The sequence below is a fragment of the Hipposideros armiger genome, unplaced genomic scaffold (assembly GCF_001890085.2).
Source record: "Hipposideros armiger isolate ML-2016 unplaced genomic scaffold, ASM189008v1 scaffold_415, whole genome shotgun sequence".
NCBI classification, from domain to species: Eukaryota; Metazoa; Chordata; class Mammalia; order Chiroptera; family Hipposideridae; genus Hipposideros; species Hipposideros armiger.
In genome coordinates this window covers 460,744-481,426 of record NW_017731765.1, presented here as the reverse complement: position 1 = coordinate 481,426, position 20,683 = coordinate 460,744, and the positions used below count along the sequence as shown (strand labels likewise).

At 46.6% G+C, this 20,683-nt stretch overlaps 1 long non-coding RNA gene across 1 annotated transcript in view; it reads left to right on the top strand.

The window, feature by feature from the left end:
- LOC109394191 (uncharacterized) overlaps positions 1 to 20,090 on the top strand; it is a 37,942-nt gene extending 17,852 nt beyond the window's left edge. Inside the window, exons 3-4 of the long non-coding RNA XR_002126404.1 lie at positions 17,349 to 17,468; positions 19,463 to 20,090. This is a non-coding gene — a long non-coding RNA (uncharacterized LOC109394191). The remainder of the gene's footprint in view (positions 1 to 17,348; positions 17,469 to 19,462) is intronic.
- Positions 20,091 to 20,683: the final 593 nt, after the last annotated feature.

Genomic DNA, 20,683 nt, shown 5'->3' with positions numbered 1-20,683 from the left:
ATGGCTCAAAGGGCAGCTCGTATCCCGGAGGGAGTTCTGCGACATTTTTGACACTGCACTCAAAGAGATTGATCTCATATTTTTAAGTATTGGGAAGCCCTGCCCTAAACTAAAGGTGGATGACCAAGTACATGTTCTGGTATCACGAATGGGTTTGTTATTATTACGACGTTGTCCCTGCTTCAGTTTCTACACTGAAAGGCAGATGGCTGGTTGGTCAGCTGCTCCACCAAAGAGGTGAGTGGTGATGCCTCGTCTCACAGTTCAGTGGCACTGCCAGGCCCTCCTTAGGGAGCTCTCAATGCTTCGGAGGGTATTTGCGCTGCCCGCTGTGAGAAAACAGAAGTAGATATTTATTGCACGTTTGTAGGGACCGAGAACAATATTCCATTTCTTGGGATTGCCTCATTTGTACTCATTAGTTCACTTCTGTTTTCTTGCTTATAACTGTTCTGCCTCCACAAATTGAAGTTCAGGACCTTAAGAAAAGAATTCAGAGTTGCTTACCCAGAGCCATTCTGACAGAAGGAAGGCGAGAAGTCGTATTTCCTGAGTGCCTGCTGCGTGCTAGGTTTAAACCGTTACCTCTGATCTCCATCATCACAGAGAGGAGTTTGGGGCTGGGAATCAATTTCCTCCTCCTTCCCACTGCCTTCCTCCCTCTCTCCCCACTCCCTTTTTTCCCTCCCTCCTATCTCTACAACACTTCATGACTTATTAACCACTTTGAATTTTTAGATGAATTTACATTTGCTGTGGATACATGAGCTTTATTTTCCGCCCAAGATTTCATTTATATTCTCAGATACGTGCCAGCCTCCTTGAATCTTTTTTTTTGTTCATAGCTAGGAAAATCCAAACATAAGATCTACATTTTGGGGTTTATGTCTTAGAAATCTACTGATAAACAGTTCTAAATATATTAGAAAGTAACATTCTTTGCTCTGTGTTCCTAGAAAAGAGAGTACTCCTGTTGTAACTGTGACACTGTATCTTCTATTTTGAGATTTAAAACCTCTAGGGTAATTCGATTTAACAGCGTAGTTTGGCTTGGGAGTTTTTAAAGTTTTTCTTTTCTTTGCTTCCCTCCCCTCCTTCCAAACCTTAATGACTCTCCTTACTGCACATTTACTATGCACACCAGCTTCAAAGGTTCTGTTTACTTCGTGGCATGTGCATGCCTGGCCTGGGGACTTGGGAGAGGTTTCTGTATGGGATCCACTCCTGTCCCCAGGCAGGCCAGCCTCTGGGAAGTGCCTTGTTTCAGGAATTGCCTGGCCAAGTTCTCCTTCCTTTGTCCTGCACCCCCTTGTGTGCCTATAAAACTGTTTGACGTCTTTGTGACAAGGAGTCCTCTGTCTTCCCTTAATGCTGGCATTTTGGAATAAACCTGCTTTTCTCTCCACCAACCTTGCCTCCTGAATTTTGGTTTCCGTAAGGTGAGCAGCTGTGCAGTAACACCATGAACAATAGGAACAAATTCCAAGGAGGGACTCTTAACCAACAACCAGCCTTTTGCTGATAGCACCCACCTGTGTTTTAATGCTGTTGTCCCGAGGGACTGAAGTATCTGGATGCATTGACTGAAGCGCCTTTTCTGTGATATATACTTACAACTCCCTCTCTCTTTGCACCCCTCTGTACTGAGAGCGATGAGCAATGTATGGAAACATACTGCCAACCTCGTCGGTTTGTCATTTCTCCTGTGTTCTGTCTCCTATTTCATTATTAATTCGGCCATTTTGCTATTTCTTGTCAGGCTTTGAGCCGTGAGCAGTAAGTAATAGACAGCTCACAATTCTGACCTTTTCTGCCTCTCACATTCTTTCGCAGAAGCACTTTAAATAGTAAACAGCCGAGTTGGGAATTCCCTTGGTAGGAGAGCTCTGTGGCTGGCGTCCCCTCATATGCCTGCAGGCCTGTCCCCTGGCGATGCAGGCCTGTGGAGGTACACGCGCCCCTGGCGGAGGCCCCCGTGGGCGTTTCTGGGATCCCACGGAGCACTGGCTTCCTGTGTGTGTGTGGTGACTGCCTGCGCCCTGGCCTTCTCAGCCACTTGGGAGAGGGGGAAACTTTTGTGACTCGTAGGAAGAAATCCAATGACTTCCAAAGAAAAGGAGTACAGCTAAGAGGAAGGAAATGATGTGGAGGTCAAAGTCAGGACCGTGAATATCTTTTGGATCTCCTTCTGAGAGTCCGCAGAGCCTCTGCGGGCAGAGGGTTTGGCTCTGAACAAACACTCAGAAGCATAGAGTTAACTGCCCCAGACTCCTGAGAAAACGTCTGACCTGGAAGCTTGTACAGCTCAGCTCTGCTCCTCCGGAGTCTCCCAGAACTCACAGCGTTTTCCCACCATGTGAGAGGCCCATTGACCCTCCCCTCAGTATGGCTTTCTTTTCTTTGTCCCAATGGCTTGAAGAAATTAGACCTTTGGCCTCCCAGCATCATGCTAGTGGTCCAGAAAAGTAAAATCCAGGAACAAATTGGACGCTGCCCTCGTGAAATCATAACCTCTTCCATTGGCTACAGCCTCAGAAATGAAGCTGGCTGGAGGCTTGGGTGAGAGCGACGAGTGAGCATGTTGGAACCCAGACAGGCTCTTAGAGCCAATCGTTGCCCCCATTTTTTACCAAGGTCATTACCCTGGACTTGTCACTATGAGGTCCTGTGCTCTTTGCTTTTGGCCTGTTCTCCAGCTCCTTTAGGCCTTACAAGAACAAAGTAGCAAGAGGGAAGACAGACATGATAGGACTGTCAGGAAGAGCAAATACTTGAGACTGCAGTAAACCAAAGCTTCCATTCCTTTATCATTCATTCATTCACACATCCATTCACGTATCAAATATTTTTTGAGCATGTTCAATGCTAATCTGTCAAACGATAAAGGTAACCCGAGTGCATAAAAAGTGCTTAGCCTCCCAGGGTAATTCTGTTAGCCAGTCAAGTGACCCGTGCCGCTCTTCTGTGACCTGCAGGAAAGCCAGCCTCCCTTTCTAAGGACTGCGTGCCGGTGGCTGCAATGGCCCGGGCTCCCCATCACTGTCCCCTCCCTTCTCCACCTACTCCTACTGCTCCCACTGTCTGTGTTCTGCTTTACATCAAAGCGTGGACACATTTTTCTCCCTTCATTGCCCAAGGCTGCTATTGGGGAGCAGAGGGATACAGATCACAGCGATATTTTAGAAGTCACCGTAAGAGAATCATGACAGAAAAGGAAAGCATAAGTGAGGTGTTGGCTGTCACTGTTCCAAAAACATCTCCCTGAGCCCCAGCCAGGAGCCCCAGTGCTGGTGGGGCCCGCTCATACCCATCCAGGCTTCCCTTCCCCTCGCCTCAGGTTCCTCACTGGAGAAGAGCTGGGAAGACTTTCTTAGCAGCCAGATAATGTCTCCTTAGGGGCGCCGCAGATCCCCATGTGCTTGATTTTAACACTGGTTTCTCATCGTCTCAGCCTCTTTTCATACCATCAGGCTTTGGGCATTTTCTTTCCAAATTAAAAAGCACACCACAGTGTTTTCTTCAATAAAAAACAAACAATTTTTCCCCAAAGAGAAATCTGTTGCACCACCTAGAATGCAGAAAATAGCTATAGGCAGCTTTTCGAGTGGCATTTTGCTTTATAATTAAAATGACAGGGCCCCTGCCTGCAACCTGAGCATAGTAGGAAAGACAAGGTGTGAACCAGCTTTGCAGCAGAACATTACGAGTGACATGACCAAGGTGTGTGTGGGCTGCTAGAGGACCACACAGGAGGGGGCCTTCAGTTCTACCCGCTGGTCCCTGGGAGGCTTTGTAGACTGACTTGAGTTAGGAATTTTCTGGGAAGATAAGGAGGAGACAGCATCCTGAGGAGCTAGAACAGTATGTGAAACTCACAGAGGCATGCAGACGCCTGCAGATGGGATGCACAAGTGTTGGGATGATGGAAGCATGGGGTAGGAAGGTTGGACCAGCACCACAGGGCATGCTCAGGGTTGATCAATAACCTTTTATTGACTGTGCCACCATCAGACCTGTGCTTTGAAGACAGCGTGTGGCAGGGCAGGGGGTGAGCTGGAGAGAAGCGAAGCGGGGACACAGAGGTGGCAGCTCCCATGCAGCCAGCTCCAGTGACAAAGGCCTGACCTCCAGCGGGGTATGGAGAGCAGATACACAGCAAGCCAAGTGACTTCATCCCCAGCGTGCAGAGCTGGGGCTGCCCAGCTGACTCACTCACTCACCGGCCTGCCTGAAACAGTGTCTGCATTCAACACACAGATGTTACCTAGTAAACACTGGTTGAAAGAAAGAACGGTGGACTTCGACTTTGGTGTCTAAAGATGTCCATGGTGACCATTGTTTCATGCATATAAATGTGGTCAAGGAGTCTATTGTACCGACTTGCACAATGTGAGTGTTTGAGTAAGTGTAGTGCCTCTTTTCTGCCATTTTAAAAGGATAATTTGAGGATGGCTTAAGAAAGTGGCACATCCCAAAGGTGTGGATGTGGTGGAGGGAAACTTAAATTGATAGCGAAATGCCAGGAGGCAGTTACCACTCCTCAGCCCAGGAGACCCAGGAAGGCGGTGTTCCTGGAGCCTGGATGTCTTGATGGAGACAGTTACCTCAGGTGGGCTGACTTGACAGGACCTGTGACCTTCAGTGGAGCTTTGCAGCCGGCTGGAAGAAGCTGAGGGAATGGAAACCTTTTCATTACTCTCCTCCCTCCTTCAGCCTTCTACACGCAAATTCCACCAGAAGCTGCAGGCCATGGGGGCCTGTGTCCCCTCCCGAGCAGAGGACAGGGTGTGCCTGCCACTTCCTGTAGCTCTACCTTTTTTACTCAAGGCCAGAATGCACGTGGAGGCAAACAGAGGTCTTCCTCCTAAGACTCCAGTCTGCCCTCATGCTCTGCTTCAGTGGCTGCCTCAAAGCTACTCAGGCGTCAAATTAGACCCGGAGCAATGACGTGTCCCATCTCTCAATAAATGCAGCCCGCTTTCTGACCTCTACATAACTGGCTGGCCTCCACCCAACAAGCCCAGCGGAATAGCCAGGAGAGAGTGAGTTCCGTCAGGTCCTTTATTCATAGCAAAGCCGAAGGATCTCCTCATCGATTTGAAATTTGGTAAAGAAAACACAAAATCTCAGACAAAATTAAGGGCCTTATTTAAAAATTCATGCCATGATTGAACGGAAGCCTACCCTGCGGTCACCTTGAGCAGGAAAGGAAGTGATGTTGGCTGGATGCTACCATATTCAGGTTCTAGGTCTGCTGTTCTACAAGAGCGAAGCTCTCAGGTTGTTGAACTTGGCCGGGGGGCAAGTCCACCTCAGTCATAGTTGTGTTAAAAACAGCCTTGATAAAACTTCCCATCCCCGTGTATTCCTTCTGTTAAACGGAAGAATTTTGCAAAGCCTTGAAAAATTAATCTATTGTAAAACCTCTGCAGGGAATTGTTGCCACAGCTGGGTAGACTGCGTCAACTATTAAATAACAACACTCCACGAGGCAGCCAAGCATAGAGTGTGGTGTCCCACTGAAGCTGCAGAGAAACCTAAATAGACAGGAAGCAGAAGCACAGTAGGAAGTTGACTAGGCTAATAATATTTCATGGGTCTACAAACCTGTAATTTAGCCTCAGGATGTCTGCCCTTTGTCCCCCTTTCCCAACTTGGTTTTCTCCTGTACTTTCTGGCAAGGAAAGTCAGGTTGTCACAAACCTTCCACCTTGGACGGTGGAGGCATTGCAAGCAGCACAGGCTTTTACTACAAACCACAATTAGGAGACAGCAGGGGTTGATGCTACTATAAGACGTTACACAGTTGAACTTGGCAGCCATTGGTTTGTCGGAAGTCTCTTGATGCTCATGTGCCCCCTCTTCTGGGAATTTTGTGTTTCCAAATGAAGCCAACCAAAGAGGTTCTAACGTTGATCCCTCTTCTTCAATGAAGTCACAGTAATGGAAGTGGATGAGATAATGGATCTCTTTGCTAGATGTTCTAACACCCAATTCCATTGCCCGAATGAAGATGACAATGCTCGAGTATTCGAAGAGACAGAGTATGCATCTCCTTAACAAGGTGTTATGGGAGAAATGTACAGACCAGATGCTAACATTAAATCATTACCTTTCTGATATAGCTGAAGCTAAATTGAAATTGCGTTGCAATCAATCAGGAGCTTCTAAAAGAGGAGCTCCTCTTTTTAGAAATCTCTGTTTTCTGGAAATCCTTTCTTTAATTGTGACTTTAGCCCTAGGTATCCAGTCAGGCACCAAAAAAACAAACAAAAAACAAAACAAATTACAATTTTTAAAGACAGTTTGCATTTTGTTAACTCTTGTTCTTACCCACTATGATACGCATTCTAGCTCCTTGTAAAATCGTCCCCACCTCCTCCACTAATTTCTGAAAGTTTCCATGGTGTTACTTGTGTGTGCTCCTGAACAGTGCAATCACCCACCACTTGGCATCTGCCAGGCACATGCCTCCCCTACCTGCTCCTGCTTCTGCTGGGCAACCCTGTACCCACCAGATGCTGCTGCTTATGTCACATCTATTTGATGTACTGGAGCACTTTGTCATCAAAGCTTTACTGTGTTCTCAGAGCCATCAGTGTGCCCAGCTATGCTGTTTTAGGCAGGGAAATAAGGATAATGTTATTCTCTACTAGCCAGGTAGCAAGGCAGCATTGCTTATGCTCCAAAAACTGAAAACATTTAAAAAATAAAAATAGCTTCTTCAGTTTTAATTTTAAGTCTGTTTTGTTCTCCCAAAGAATATGAATTTATAGAGGTTGGAAGAAATATCCATATGACAGACACCATGCTCTTTCCCACTGGCTGCTGGTCTACCAGTCCTTTTTTGGGTCATTTTTCTCTAGGAGGTTATGCAGTCTCCCAGGTAAAAATAGGCTCTTTGCAATCCCGCCTCACCAGACTGCAAGACACACCAATATCTGAGGCCTAGAGGTGGACACCGTTTAGATGGAAGCTGGGACGTCCTCAATGCAGGAGTGAGGTTGAGTTGAAATCACATCTTTTAGAGTCTCTCAAGCTCAGACCTAAGGAGACAGTGGGATGGGCCACATTGGAGGGGTGGCATCTGTGATGGCTGAATTGTGCCCCCGCCATTCAGAATGTGACCGTATGTGGAGATAGGGTCTTTACAGAGGTAATTAAATTAAAATGAGGGCATTCCTGTGGGCCTAATACACTATGACCCGTGTTCTTATCAAAAAAGGACATTTGGGCACAGGAGATGCTCACAGAGGTGAGGTGAGGTGAAGACACAGGGAGAAGGCAGCCATTTACAAGCCAAGGAGAGAGGCCTGGAACAGACCCTTCCCTCACAGCCCCCAGAAGAACCAACGCTGCCATCACCTGACCTCAGACCTCTAGCCTCCAGAGCTGGGAGACATGCGTTTTGTTCTTTAAGTCACATGGCCCATGGGACTGTGTGATGGGAGCCCTAGCAGGTGAACGCAACATCCCAGGAACAGCTCACACCTTGCGGTGGGGCAGGCCCCGAAAGGCTGACTCTGCTTCAGTGGTAGGAGCCACCCACCCTGCAGATGATGTGTGCTATCTGAAAAGTGTGGGGGTAGCATCAAGGCTGACCTGCAAGGGGTGGCAGCTGGTGTCCTTGTAGGGAAGTGTAGGAGGCGAGGACTCGGGAAGAGACAAGATGCTCAGGAAGGCGTACATCACTGTCGGGGAGCCTGTCGGAGCCCAGACTGCATGATGACAAGAAGGACAGGGCTCTGGTTTTGAGGAAACTGAGGATGAGGTAGGGAGCATGGCTGGGACTCAGGGACTAGAACCTGGAGAGGAATGCGGGTACCTAATGATGTGAGGAGGGTCGTGACCAATGACTAGAATCTGATTATAAACTCAGCCTGGGACTACCAAGGCCACTCTCCACCCCAAACACATACACTTCTGACCTGTATGTCCCTAAGTCGCTCTTGCCTAGGGATATGTGTGGTCCGAGAGTCTAAAGCAAGCCCATACCTATAAGAAGTCGTGTCCGATGGCGTCAGCAGTGAGTTGTAGTGGCCCAGAGAGGCAGGGAGGTGATTACACTGACAATACAATTCTGCTGAATGAACAAGAGGGTACATCTTCACAGGAGCCATTTGCTCGGTATGCTTATTAATTCCCAACATGCCATTCTGGGATCTTTCCCAGAAATGTCATCCGTGACTCCTGGGAGGAATTTTTCCAAACAGGTGTCACTGTTTGCTGCTTATAGAGGACATTTCTGAAAGCAACAGGAGTTGCCTCTTATGTACCGGGTTTCCGAGGCAGAAGCAAAAATGCCCAGCACAGGAGAGATTGTGGAAAATGTAACTAGGGTTTCCGTTTAGTTTTGCTTGTAAATGGAAAGCAATTTAAGCAGTTGCTCCACTGGTTTGTGAAAGTAATCGGAGCTATTAGTAGAGAACATGGCCTCCAATTTGCTGGGCCTAATACTCTAGAACAGCACTTTTCAAACATTTTATAGCTATAGAATCCTTTATTCAAATGGATTCTTGAGGGGAGCTCAGAATGTGACAACAGAATGAAGGGAAGCAGCTTCAGGTGAAGCAGGGGTGTGAGGCCCACATCCCACTCACTCTCATCCCCACCCAGAAAGAGTTTTTGGTGGAGTGCAGGTTGAACGCTACATGGTAATCTGCTCAGAGACTACTCCATTCACTAACTGGGCAAGCCAAAATGTTAACGATTATTGAAAAATTTAGGAAATTGTTAAACACATGAGACAACCTTAAAAGGTAAAGTTAGCTAAGTAGTTGTTCCGTCTTTACTGTCCTTTAACAAGCCACCCCAATACTTCATGGCTTGAGATAAAACCTTCATATCATTTGCTCACGGACTGCAGTTGAGGTGGGGTTTGCGGGGGACAGCGCTGCTGCTGTGACTTCTGGGCTCTGGTGGCTCAACAGGGGCTGCAGCTTTCATTTCCAAGGTGGTTTCCTCAGGTGACTGGCAAGCTGGTGTGGCTGTCAGCAGGGGGCGTTGTTGGGGCTTTTGGATTAGAGCCTGGATTCGTTTTCACAGGGGGCTCTCCTTGGGCTCCATACAGTGTAGCAACTGGGAGGTGCCAAGAGCGAGTTCCAAGACAGGCAGTGGAAGCCTCTAGTCTTGTAAGAGCTCGTCTTGGAAATTGGCACACTGTCACTTCTACTTTATTTCATTGGTCAAAGCACTTACAGAGCCCACCCACACCCAGGGGGAGGGGACATAGGCCCCACCTCTTCATAGGAGGAGTGCCAGAGAACCTGTGTCCATCTTTAAACCAGCATAGTGGTCCTTTCTCTCTTTTTCCCTTTCTTGTTTTCTTATCATCATCCTCTTCCAACTTCTAAACAATGACAAGAATGTATGAGATTATTACTCTGGACCACACATTCTGCTCAGTGTTTCAGCAACACATCAGGGAGAAGGGACCGTCACGTATTCACAAGAGAAGCTTTATTTCCTCTACAATCTACCGCTGGAGAGAAAGGGTCACTGACTATGTAAGATCACTTACATTTAACCAATAGTGACATATGGCCTACTACCTGTGCTGGATGCTGGAGGGAACAGTGGGGTCATCAGACCCAGGGCTTACCTTCAATGAGTTTAGAGTCAACAGCCATTATACAAGACAGGATGTGGCCAGTTTTATTGTAGATCCGTAAGCAGTGTTTTGAGAGCAGGAAGGGGAAGTTGGTTCTGGCTGGGGGTGGGGACGGAGGGTGAGGAGGGGTCCACCAGCAGATGCTCAAGGGGGGAAGTGCTGGGTTGGTAGAGGGAGTGAGGCTGCAGGGGTCTGATGTGCGTCAAAGAACGCTGAGGAAGACGGTGTCAGAAACATGGGCAGGGCCTTGTCAGCAAGGTCCCAGAATTGTATTTTCCAAGCTCTGGAATACTTAAAATTTCTCATCCTTTATTTGAGGATAAGCATTGGTTCTCAGCTTACAAAGATGGGCCATCCACAGCTGCTGTGAGAGGAATCGCGGCCTCCAGTGGAGAGTGGCTGGAGACGTGAGCTGGCCCTTCCTACCACCTTTGTCCAGGGTCAGCGTGGCCTTTCGCTTCTGGAGAGGTTCCGTTTCCTGCTGAAAACTGAATGAGGAATATCGCCTTTTCCTCCGCTTTCCTTTCAGTCTCAAAGGCCTGCCCGCTGGTGTGGAAAAGGTTTCCAGAATAGCTATTGCTCGCTTTGGGTAAATGCCTATGGTCGGCTGGAGACAAGTGAGCAGGATATGGAACAGGGAGTGTGTAGAAGTGGCTGCTGTGCTCGGTCTGCTGCCAGTTGACAGCAGGATCTTTGAGAAGAACAAAGTGGTAGATAGAATCTGTGATGGGTGTGACACGGGAAAGTGTATTTCAAATGAGAGGTCAGGAGAGCTGGGGGTCCTTTGTGGTTTAGGGGCTGGAGATAGAGGAAGAGTGTCGGTGATTATTTCAAGTTGGAAGATAATGCCATAACCAGAGGAACTGCGATAAAGAATAGAGGAAATGTGAACTTCAAAGAGAAATACAAGGGCCAGAATGAGATTGTTTGTGGGTGATAGCGAGGCCTGCAAACATTTTGAAGGAAGAGATAAAATGCTCTGAGGCGAGGAACAGTCACTGCAGGGTGGCCAGGGAATTGATTGCGTGTGTGTAACTGTTGGCCCCTCCCCCAAATTATGACCTATTTGGGGTTTGTGTCAGAGCTCTGTAGGTAGGGCCCATCACAATGTGTAGTCATCTGCTTTACTTTTATTTCCTTGTCTGTTCCCTTTCTCTCCTGTCCTCCCCTCAAATGAGGACGTAAGTTGCACAAGAGCGGGGACCTCGCCTGTGTTGTCTGCTGCTGAACCTCAAATACACAGCACAGTGGCCTGTCACTGTATCCGCTCCACAGAGAGTGTTTCAATGGATGAATCAGTGGAACTGCCTTCACTCAGACCAAATCTTTCCATAACTTTTAAAGGAAACACTTTTCCCCTTGCTAGCCATGAGACAGAACTCTGCAGGGATTTTGTCTCGATTTAGAAATGCACCCTAGGCCAGAGAATGAAGAAGAAGGGGTGTGTGGTTGTGGACGGCAGTAGAACCTCAAACACCCAGGAGGAAGTGATAGGTGAACAGCAGGGTGAGAGGTATCATTTTTGTAAGGTGACAAGTCTGAGTAGACAAAAGGATTGGAAATGCCATGCATTTGCATGAGTTTGCACAGCTTTCTGAGTCCCCAAAAGGAAGGCAGGAGGACAGGGTAGCCACCGCTCCCAGTTTACACAGGAGAATGGGTTGCTGAGGGTCAGGGGAGGCCGTGGGTGGAACTGGAGTCAGGGCCTTCCCCTCTAGCTGTGGGGTGTGTAAGAGGCACACCTGCTTCCCTTAGATGAGACAACTTGTGTCCACAACACAAACCGTGAGAATTTGAAAGAATAGCTTCGTGGAAGATGGGAGTATACTCCCACTGTCTATATGATGGGATGCTTAGTGGTCACCAAGGCCGAGAGTGCCGGAGAGGTGAATAACTAAAGGTTCAGGGCACTCCCTGGCTTTCAGGCTGTCTGAGCTCCATGCAGACAGGCGAGCAGAGGCCCTAAACATAGAAACCAGGTTCTGGTTTGCTTTTCTCTTTTCTTTCCTTTTTAACTCTAAGAAAGTGTGTCCAAGGAGCTGAGCCCCTGGTAGGCATGAGGCCATTTGGTTTGTTGTCTGTTAAGGCCTTTTCTTTTACAAACATGAAATACCCAGGCAGGTTACACATCCATCATATCTCTCTTCTGAGAGCTGTCACCGCAGCTCTGGGCTGGGGACTCCAGGGCTCGCCCAGCTTCTCTGGTACCCGGTAGAAGGGTCCTCTCTCCAGGTGCCGCAGCGCGAGCGTGCCTGGTTCGAGAAGCAGAGAGGGGCTCTGTGTCCTTGCTGGCTGGCAAAGGCCACGCTTCCGGCAAGAGCCCCCTCGCAGGAGGCATTGTGAGTATAATAGATACACAGTGATGCCACAGTGACTCTGTAAACTCCAGGTAATGACGTCGTGGGAGAAGAGTTTTTCTCGGGTCAGCCAAACACACACCCAGAAAATGTGTGTGAGGGTGCTTTCTCTCCCCTACTGCTAAGGGCCTAGCCGAATCCTTAGCAGGAGCGGGGGGAGAGCTAAGTTGTATGAGGAAATTTCATCTGGTGGTAGCACCCTGGCAAGTTGGACTTTCATGTTTAAAGTTGTGTGGTATTTTAACTTACTAACCAAATGACTTCGCTGAAGATGAGGTCTTCTGAATTACTGTCAGCGTGCATAGCTCCTTGTTGCCATGTCCTCATATGAATTATGGTAGGGCATTCTCTGGCCCACGCTTTAATTAATCTTTTGACTTTGTTTATCTGCTAGAGAACAGAGATTCTCAGTTGCTTTAAATAGAAGGTGACATTAAAACCAGACAGGTCAGAAAATTCAGGCTAAGTGACTGTTGCACTTGGTTTAAGATTTTAAAGTCTTCTAACTTCTCATCTTCAAATGTCTTTTGAAGATGAAATACTCACATGCCTGTGGAATGGGGTCACTCCTCACCTGCCTGTGGGTAATTTGGATCCACAGACGGAACACCCCCTCCTCTGCATCCAGCAGTTACAATCCCTCCACCCACCCAATCCTCACCAAATATTTGTTGGAACTCTTTTTTTTTTTTTAAGATTTTTATTGGGGAATTGGGGGGATGGGAACAGTGCTGGGGAGTTGGGGGAAAGGGAACAGACAAGCCTCTGTCGTTTTTGTTCTTCAGTCTAGTTGTGGAGGACGTTGCTTCACTGGCCCAAGTTGGCACCATCATTGCGCTCTTCCCAGGCGAGGCACATCAGTCGCTGGCTGCTGGCTACACACGGTAGCCCATGGCAACCCACTGCCACAGGGGCTGCAGCCTATGCTGTCGCCGGTAATTCATGGCAGCCCAGCTCCAGGTTGAGCTGTTGTTCAGCTTCTTAGCTGTAGAGGGCAGTGTCACTGGCCCTCATATGTGGGATCCGAACCGGGGCCCTCTGGCATCCCAAACCAGTTCTTAACCATCACGCCACTTGGCAGGCCCTGTTGGAACTCTTAACAGGAAGCAAAATGACATTGTTCAGGTCACCTGATTAGGTTGTTTTAATTTGTTCAGGCTGCTATAACGGAAGACCGTAGACTGGATGGCTTGTAAATGACAAACTTATGTCTCACAGTTCTGGAGGCTGGGAAGTTCAAGATCAAGGTGTTAGCAGGTTTGGTGTTAGGTGAGGGCCTGCTTCCTGGTTCATAGGCTGCCTCTTCTCTGTATCCTCACATGAAAGGTGTGAGGAGCCCTCGGGAGTCCCTTGTTTTATAAGGGTGCAGGCCCCATTTATGAGGGCTCCACCTTCATGACCTTATCACCTCCCAAAGGCCCCGCCTCTTAATACCCTCACCTTGGGGATTAGGTTTCAACATATGAATTTTGGGAGGCCACAAATTCGGCCTATGTAGGCATTTGTCCTCTGATGTGTAGTGGAGTGGACGGAAGGATAAGGAACAGGTAGGACGACAGGGGAGGGGCATGAAGAGACCTGAGGTAGATGGTTGAACCGTCTCCGCCGCCCCGGTCACTGCAGTGTCCAGTCCTGATCGGCGCTACCCAGACTCGGCTTTTCCTGCCTGGCCCACAGCTCTCATCAGCTGAGACGAGCTTCTGCTTCTCCTGCAGGAGCAGCCTTCGAGTGCCCCGACTGGGCTGCTCCTTTTTCAGTGGACTCAGATGCAAATGTTGCTTGCTCTTTGGTGCCCTGGAGAAGCGCAGGTAGAGGCCTCTGAGGTTTGGACCTTTTGTGAGATCTGATGAGTCCATCCGCGTTCTCCTTGGTGTCTGCCTCGCCAACCTCTCTACCGCTCCTTCCTCGGGTGGGGAAGATAAATGAAAATCCCAGTATTCAGTCCGTGATATTGTGATGACTGTTTCCTTTGAGCCTCTTGGCAAAGCCCTGCTTGCTTTAGAACTGTACATCATATTGGATCCATTGAGAGCCATTATTTATCTGACAGGATATTTATAAAAGCCAGCATTAGCTGCAGCTCCAAGTCAATATGTTTCTCTCTTGCTGACACACATCACACCAACAGGCTTGAAATATTTAAATACAATAGTCCCTTCAAGAAATCATTAATTTTTCTATCATCGCCAGAAGTGATAATTTGATGGAAATGGATTTAGCTGAAATAGCTGAGCTGACTGGAGTGGATACTTTCAAGTGTGTGGACTTCAGAGACTCCAGCGTAAGACCCAGCGAGGGTCCAGTGAGGACCAGGACCCCAAGTGCCAGGCTCGCCTCCAGGCGCCATCCCACCCACTTCAGTCAGGAAGGCTGCCGGCTCTGCAGGAAGATGTGGAAATATGAAGGAGAGGAAATGAAATGGGATGCACTACCTCATTACGGCTCTTTCTGTCCCTGCACGTCTCCCTCCTGCTTCTCTCCTGCCTTGCCTCCCCCTTGCCCTCTCTTTCTTTTATCCTCCTCTCCATTTTTCTCTGCCTCTTCCCCTGGCTTCATCTGTGCTCTTTGATCTTTGTCTTCCCTTATTCACATTTCCTGCTGTGTGTGGCTGTGTTGAAATTGAGGACAGTCTTAAGTGTCTTTCCCAGGGTCACTGCTCTGGAGAGGGGCAGGGTCAGGGACAGTGCCTCTGTGTGTGTGTGTGTGTGTGTACGCGCGCGCGTGTGTGTGAGTGTGTGTGTGTGTGTGTGTGTGTGTGTGTGTGTGTGTGCGTGTGTGCGCGCTCGGTCCCTCCCCAGGATTCCTCATATATCATTAATACAGAGGATTTCCCTGACCCTTCACAATACGGAACAGGGAGTCAAACTGGGAGACTGTTTGGACAGAGGCAGGACTTGGACCTCGTCCCACTGTCCCAGGCTTTGTGTTCCTGGGTGTTTCCTGACCAGAGGAGAGAAGTTTTGCAACTCTCTGATCACCGAACTAGTATTGTGTTCTTTATCAAAGCGGCTTTGCCGTTTTGTATCAGGAATGGTTCATCTGCTTTGAAGCTGAGGCACAGGATAAGATAGGAGACACAGTTTCTTGAGTAGTTTTTGATGACAAATCTTGATTGAGCCAGGGGGCAGAAAAAACAAACAAACAAACAAACAATTCAGTGTTGAGTTCCACTGTCACGTTAGGTCATCCTTGGCATTTTCCTTTCAGGTTTTTCTCTCAGCCAAATTTGCAGTGAGGCAGGAATCTAGAAGCCCAGAGGAGCTGCGGGCAGAAGGGTGAGGAGGGTCTCCAGATGCCTCCTGTACTGCTATCCACCCTGGTAGCAATGCCACCAGGGCCACCCAGCCCCATCGTTACCCCTTGCTACTTTGTCAAAACAGTCATCCCCTGTATCCCATTCCTTCTTTTCTCCCTTCTGACCTAGTGTCACCTATAGTTGTGATGAACTCTTAGCTCTAGGCCATTCCCCCCCCAAAATAAAGATAGAATAATGACTTAAATTCTGAGTTCAAAGATCTTACAACATAACTGGGATGTATCTGGACAGAGAAAAAAGTTAACAGTTACAAGCAACATATAATTACAAGTATGAGGGAAGCTCGTTGTAAGCTGCAGTGGAAAAAGGTTCCAGTAGGAAGTGGGCATTTGAGTAAAACCCCGGAGGGAACACTGAATCCTAAGACGCGGAGTGGAGACGTGCAGTGTATTTGGGGGAAGATGTGGAGAAGCCACAGATCAAGGACAAGGGCTTGATGCTGGGAAATGGCTAATATGTGAAAGTGTATACTTGCTGGAAAATACGTATTTCCCCATGTGTAAGATGCACCCTTTTTCGAAAAATTTGGGGTCTAAAAACTGGGTGCGTCTCATACAGTGGCTGTAGATATTTTTTACTTGCATTTCCCACTTTTTTTTACGCTTGTTTTTGCGCTCATACAACCACTGTATAAGATGCGCCCAGTTTTTAGACCCCAAATTTTTTGAGAAAGGGTGCATTTTATACATGGGGAAATATGGCACTCCCCAAAGCATTTGCTCACAAGCAAGGATTGGAAATAGGATAATTAAATTATTAAAAGTCTGAAGTTCAGGGTCAAGGCCAGGCGGGGTGGGAACTATGGGCAGGCAGTCATTTCACTGTATGGACTGCGATTCTCCACCAGTGCCTGCAGTGAGTTCTGCAAGGAAGCCCTGCCTGGCTCACCCCTTACCATGAACCCTATGGAGGAAGCCCTATAAACGTCATAGCTAAACTCCACAGGGCTAACTTAGTGTCAGTTGTGAGGTATAGCTCCTGTTATTCTTGCTGACAAACCCATTTATTCCCTGGATGCATCCTCAGTGTCCATGAAGAAGGAAGCTGTTTAAGGGTTAAGAATATCAGAATATCAGTGGTGGGGGCCGGCCGAGTGGCGCGTTGGTTAAGAGCTGGCTTGGGATGCCAGAGGGCCCCAGTTCGGATCCCACATATGAGGGCCAGTGACACCGCCCTCTACAGCTAAGATGCTGAACAATAGCTCAACCTGGAGCTGGGCTGCCGCGAGTCACCGGCGACGGCGTAGGCTGCAGCCCCTGTGGCAGTGGGTTGCCATGGGCTACCGTGTGTAGCCAGCAGCCAGCGTGAGCGGCCAGCAGCCGCAGTGAGCGACCGTCCAGAAGCCAGCGACTGATCTGCCTCGCCCAGGAGGAGTGCAATGATGGTGCCAACTTGGGCCAGTGAAGTGACATCCTCCACAACTAGACTGAAGAACAAACACGACAGCAACTTGTCTGTTCCCTTTCCCCCAATTCTCCAGCACTGTTCCCATCCCCCCAATTCTCCAATAAAAAAATCTTAAAAAAAAACAAAACAAAAGAATATCAGTGGTGGCATTCAGGTGTCAAACTATCTTTTGGGGTTAACTTACCTCGGTTCACTCAGAGGAACGGAATGTCTGAGCTGACAAGGATTTTAGACTACCTAACTCACAGTTTCTCAATTTGGTCACACAGTCTAGGGGCTTTGTGAGTTGTGGATCTATAAGGATTTTTAAATTTTGAGTTTTTTACTTAGATAATCCCTAGGAAAACAAGAATCAGGCCATATTCTGAATGACCCTCTTGTTACAAAATCCTGTTCTTTTAGTGCCTGAGGGTGTTGAGAACCACATTGCCAGAAAGTATTATGACTTTAATTATGCTGTCTGATGAACAAAGAAGAGAGGCAGCCTTCTGGGTGGAGATGTATTCGCATCAGTTGAAGTCCAGATGGTATTATGAAGCTATATGTGAACCAAGACTTAATGAAGTGGCAGTTTTAGTGGCCCTCCCCACTCCAATATCCTCAGGTGAACTTTGGAGTTTCCTGCCAGGTATTGCTCACACCCTGCCCTCTATTACAGGGACCGAGTTAGTCAGTGTGCCCCCTGGAAGAAGGTTCTAAAATGGCGGGTTCGCACCGGAGAGGGCTCAGTCGGAAACAAAAGGGCAGAGAGCAGAAGGAGCGAGGAGAAAATGAACATGTAAGTCTCTCGTGCTTCTGGAAGAGTTTGGCCAGGAAAATGAGGATGAGGAAGAAAGAAAGAGGACTTAGGCCAGCTTTGGTATGAAATGTTGAGAAAATAAAAGGAATACAGGAAACAGGATTTAAAAAAGAGCTGCTCCCAGTTATAAATGGGATCTTCTTGTATATTCTGGGGCCCCAGAAGAACGAGAACTCTCAGCTGGAGGCTTGGCTCCGCCTGGAATTAAATAGTGATCACGTTGGTTAACATCTTTCACTCATACTATTCATGTGAAATTTTAATGAAGGCTGGGTGTCCCCAGCTTCTGAGAGGCTTTGGGTAGTTTCCTTTCACGGCAGAAGAATGGCGTGTGGGGAGAGGAAGGGTGACTTGGAGAAGGCTGGCCAGGAGCAGGCTGCCCATCAGCGAGTGCTAGGCAGGGCACGACTCATGAACATTTATCCAAGGAAAAGTTTAAGGTACAACTCAAATAGGAAAAAAAGCCTGATTGGCTTGGGGAGATTCTGAGCATGGGTTGGGGCTCATTAAATAGATGACCCTTCGATGGAAAAATCTGCCATTTCAAGTTCATTTTGAAGCCTGATACTTGTCATGTTCCCGCTGCTGGTGGCTAGTTCTTCCTATAATGGCATTTTCAGGGGCTTTAAATAGAAGAGCGGAGTGTTCAAACCCCCTGAAACTGCTCCAGGTGGCTGTAGAGCTTTCAAAGAAAGGCTTTCTCCAAAGGAAGGGAATAAAAGGAAGGCTTCTAGAATTTAAAATTGGAGCCATTATGCTTTGTGCTTTTGGATTCTCCGTCACTATCTGTTGTTATATGATTGTTTGGCAGTTCAGGCAGGTTGACAGGGTTAGTCTGATTCCACAAGCTGTCTTGGTCATAGTGACAAAATGCTTGGCATGGATGCCGTACGAGTTCTGTTTACCATGAAGTGGAAAGGAGCTACGAAACTGGGCAAGAACTCAGCAGCAACACAACGCCATACTTCTTGGACAGCAAGATGGAAGCTCATCAAATTTCTCAGCCAGTTCTGAAGAGACTTTAAAGTCAGTGATTTTTCTTTTAAACTATGGTTAATAGTTCCAGTGACTGCTTTTTACTGAAAAGCGATCAAGGGACTATATTACAAAACCTACAGAAGAAACTAGCTTTTGGTAGACACAGTGATGTGCATATGCCCAGTTTTTCTTCTCTTTCTTTTTTAAAGCTTCTGAGTTTTTATGTTTTTGGAACAGGAACACTCACATTTGTTAATGAAATGCTGGAATTAGAGGGCTGGTGCTGCTCTAAATGCATGGCTCTTCTGACTACTTATGTTCCAGACACTGGAAGCAATAAAGAAACTGTTCCAAATATCTCTTTGTCATTGCCTGGAAGTGTACGTTTTCAAAAGACTGGCTAAAGGCAAAATCTTGTCTAATGATGATGCAGACTATTTTATCTATTTTTCCTAACAGTACAGTATGCCATGATGTCATTTGATCTTTACTTCATCCAAACATATCATTTATGTATTGTCTACCCTGTTTCTTTACTTTTCTCATTAGACCATGACAATTAAAGTAATGGTATTGGCATCAGTTCCATCATAAATACATATAGATGTCAACATGGACAATGAAATGACAAAGCAATCCTGGCTCAAACAACCGTAAGATAGCCATCTAGCTCAATATTTAAATTATATTAATAAGTTACAATAAAATAAAAACCAAAAAGAAATTTAAGTTTTTATAGAGAACTTGCAAACCTCTGAGAATATGTCTGTAAAACCCGGTGCTATTTGCCTACCCAGTATCCATTCTACCCTTCTTCCTTGAGGACCTTGATTTTTTAATTTTTGTTTTTTACTCCTGCCAGGTTACTTTACATCAAAGGGTATCTATTGGTATGGTTTTGACTAATGAGATATAAGCAGAAGACTGTTAGAGATTTCAGGGAAAGTTTTGCATTTCTTTCCTCCTCTATTCCTTCTTTTTTTCTTCTTGTCTAGAACTGGATGTGATGCCTGGAGGTGCAGTAGCCATTTTGCAACCATGAGGCAACAAGCATGAGAACAAAGGCCTACAGTGAAGGATGTTAGAATGGAAAGATAAATGAGCTTGATACCTGATGACATCATTGAGTCACATTATCAGCCCTGGATTTTCTACTCCTGGACTCTAGTTGTGGAGACTTCTATCTGTTTAAGTTACTGTAGCAGGGTTTTCCATTATTTGCAGAAAAATACAATCCTAAGCTATATTCCCAGGCTGTTCAAATCTGTTTACAGTTATTCTTTCTTTAGTAAAGCAAGGAAATAATTGACGGTCAGCTTCTGAATTTGACCTTTCCACAAAGTTATACACCATTATTAGCTTCCCTCAGTACCATTTCTTTGAGTTAACTGATTTCAGTGTCCCTCTGATTTCCTGTACCATCTAAAGTTTTGAAACCACACGAAACAAGAGTCAGGGTTCAGGTTAGGGGCTATCTTCAGCTAAGCATAATGAATGGTTGTAGTTTCAACTTGCTAACAATCTAATTGGACACCTGAAGTCATTGTTATTTCATTAAAAGAAGCATTTCGTGGCTGATTGTATGTAGTTAGCTAAATTATTTTGTGACATATCCATATGTCATGCTCCATTTGATTTGCAAATCATTTTTTTCTCCCTCAATATAGTCATTATTTAAACATTTAATATTTTGTTAATATGTCCTCAAAACAACCAGAATTGGCATAAATACTGATAGGAATTCAATGATTGAGATTTAATCATAGTGGTTTAAGATTATAGTTGTTACGTTTCAAATGAACTATTACTGTGTTCTTTATGTTATATTTATTATTTGATGTTTAAGTACCCTTGTAGCTATTACATGATAATGCCCTTATCTTTTCTGTTTTGAATATATATTTTTAACAATTTATGGTAACCTTATTGGAAGTGCATGCCTTGAAAATACAACAGACACACTTCATTTTAATTTGAAATTTTGTTATTGAGCTAAAGAAACCATAAAACTTAGAAGTCAGATCTGACTGTAGTCTTTTCCTCTTTTTAAAAGGGGGACACATCAGTGACTGGTGGGGTGTAAGGAAGGGTGAGTTTAGAACTTTTCATTACCCTCAAAGGAAACCCTGTCCCCATTACCGGTCAGTCCCCGCTGTCTCTCCTGCCCCTGGCAACCACTAATTTAGTCTTAGTTTTTATGTATTTGCCTTTTCTGC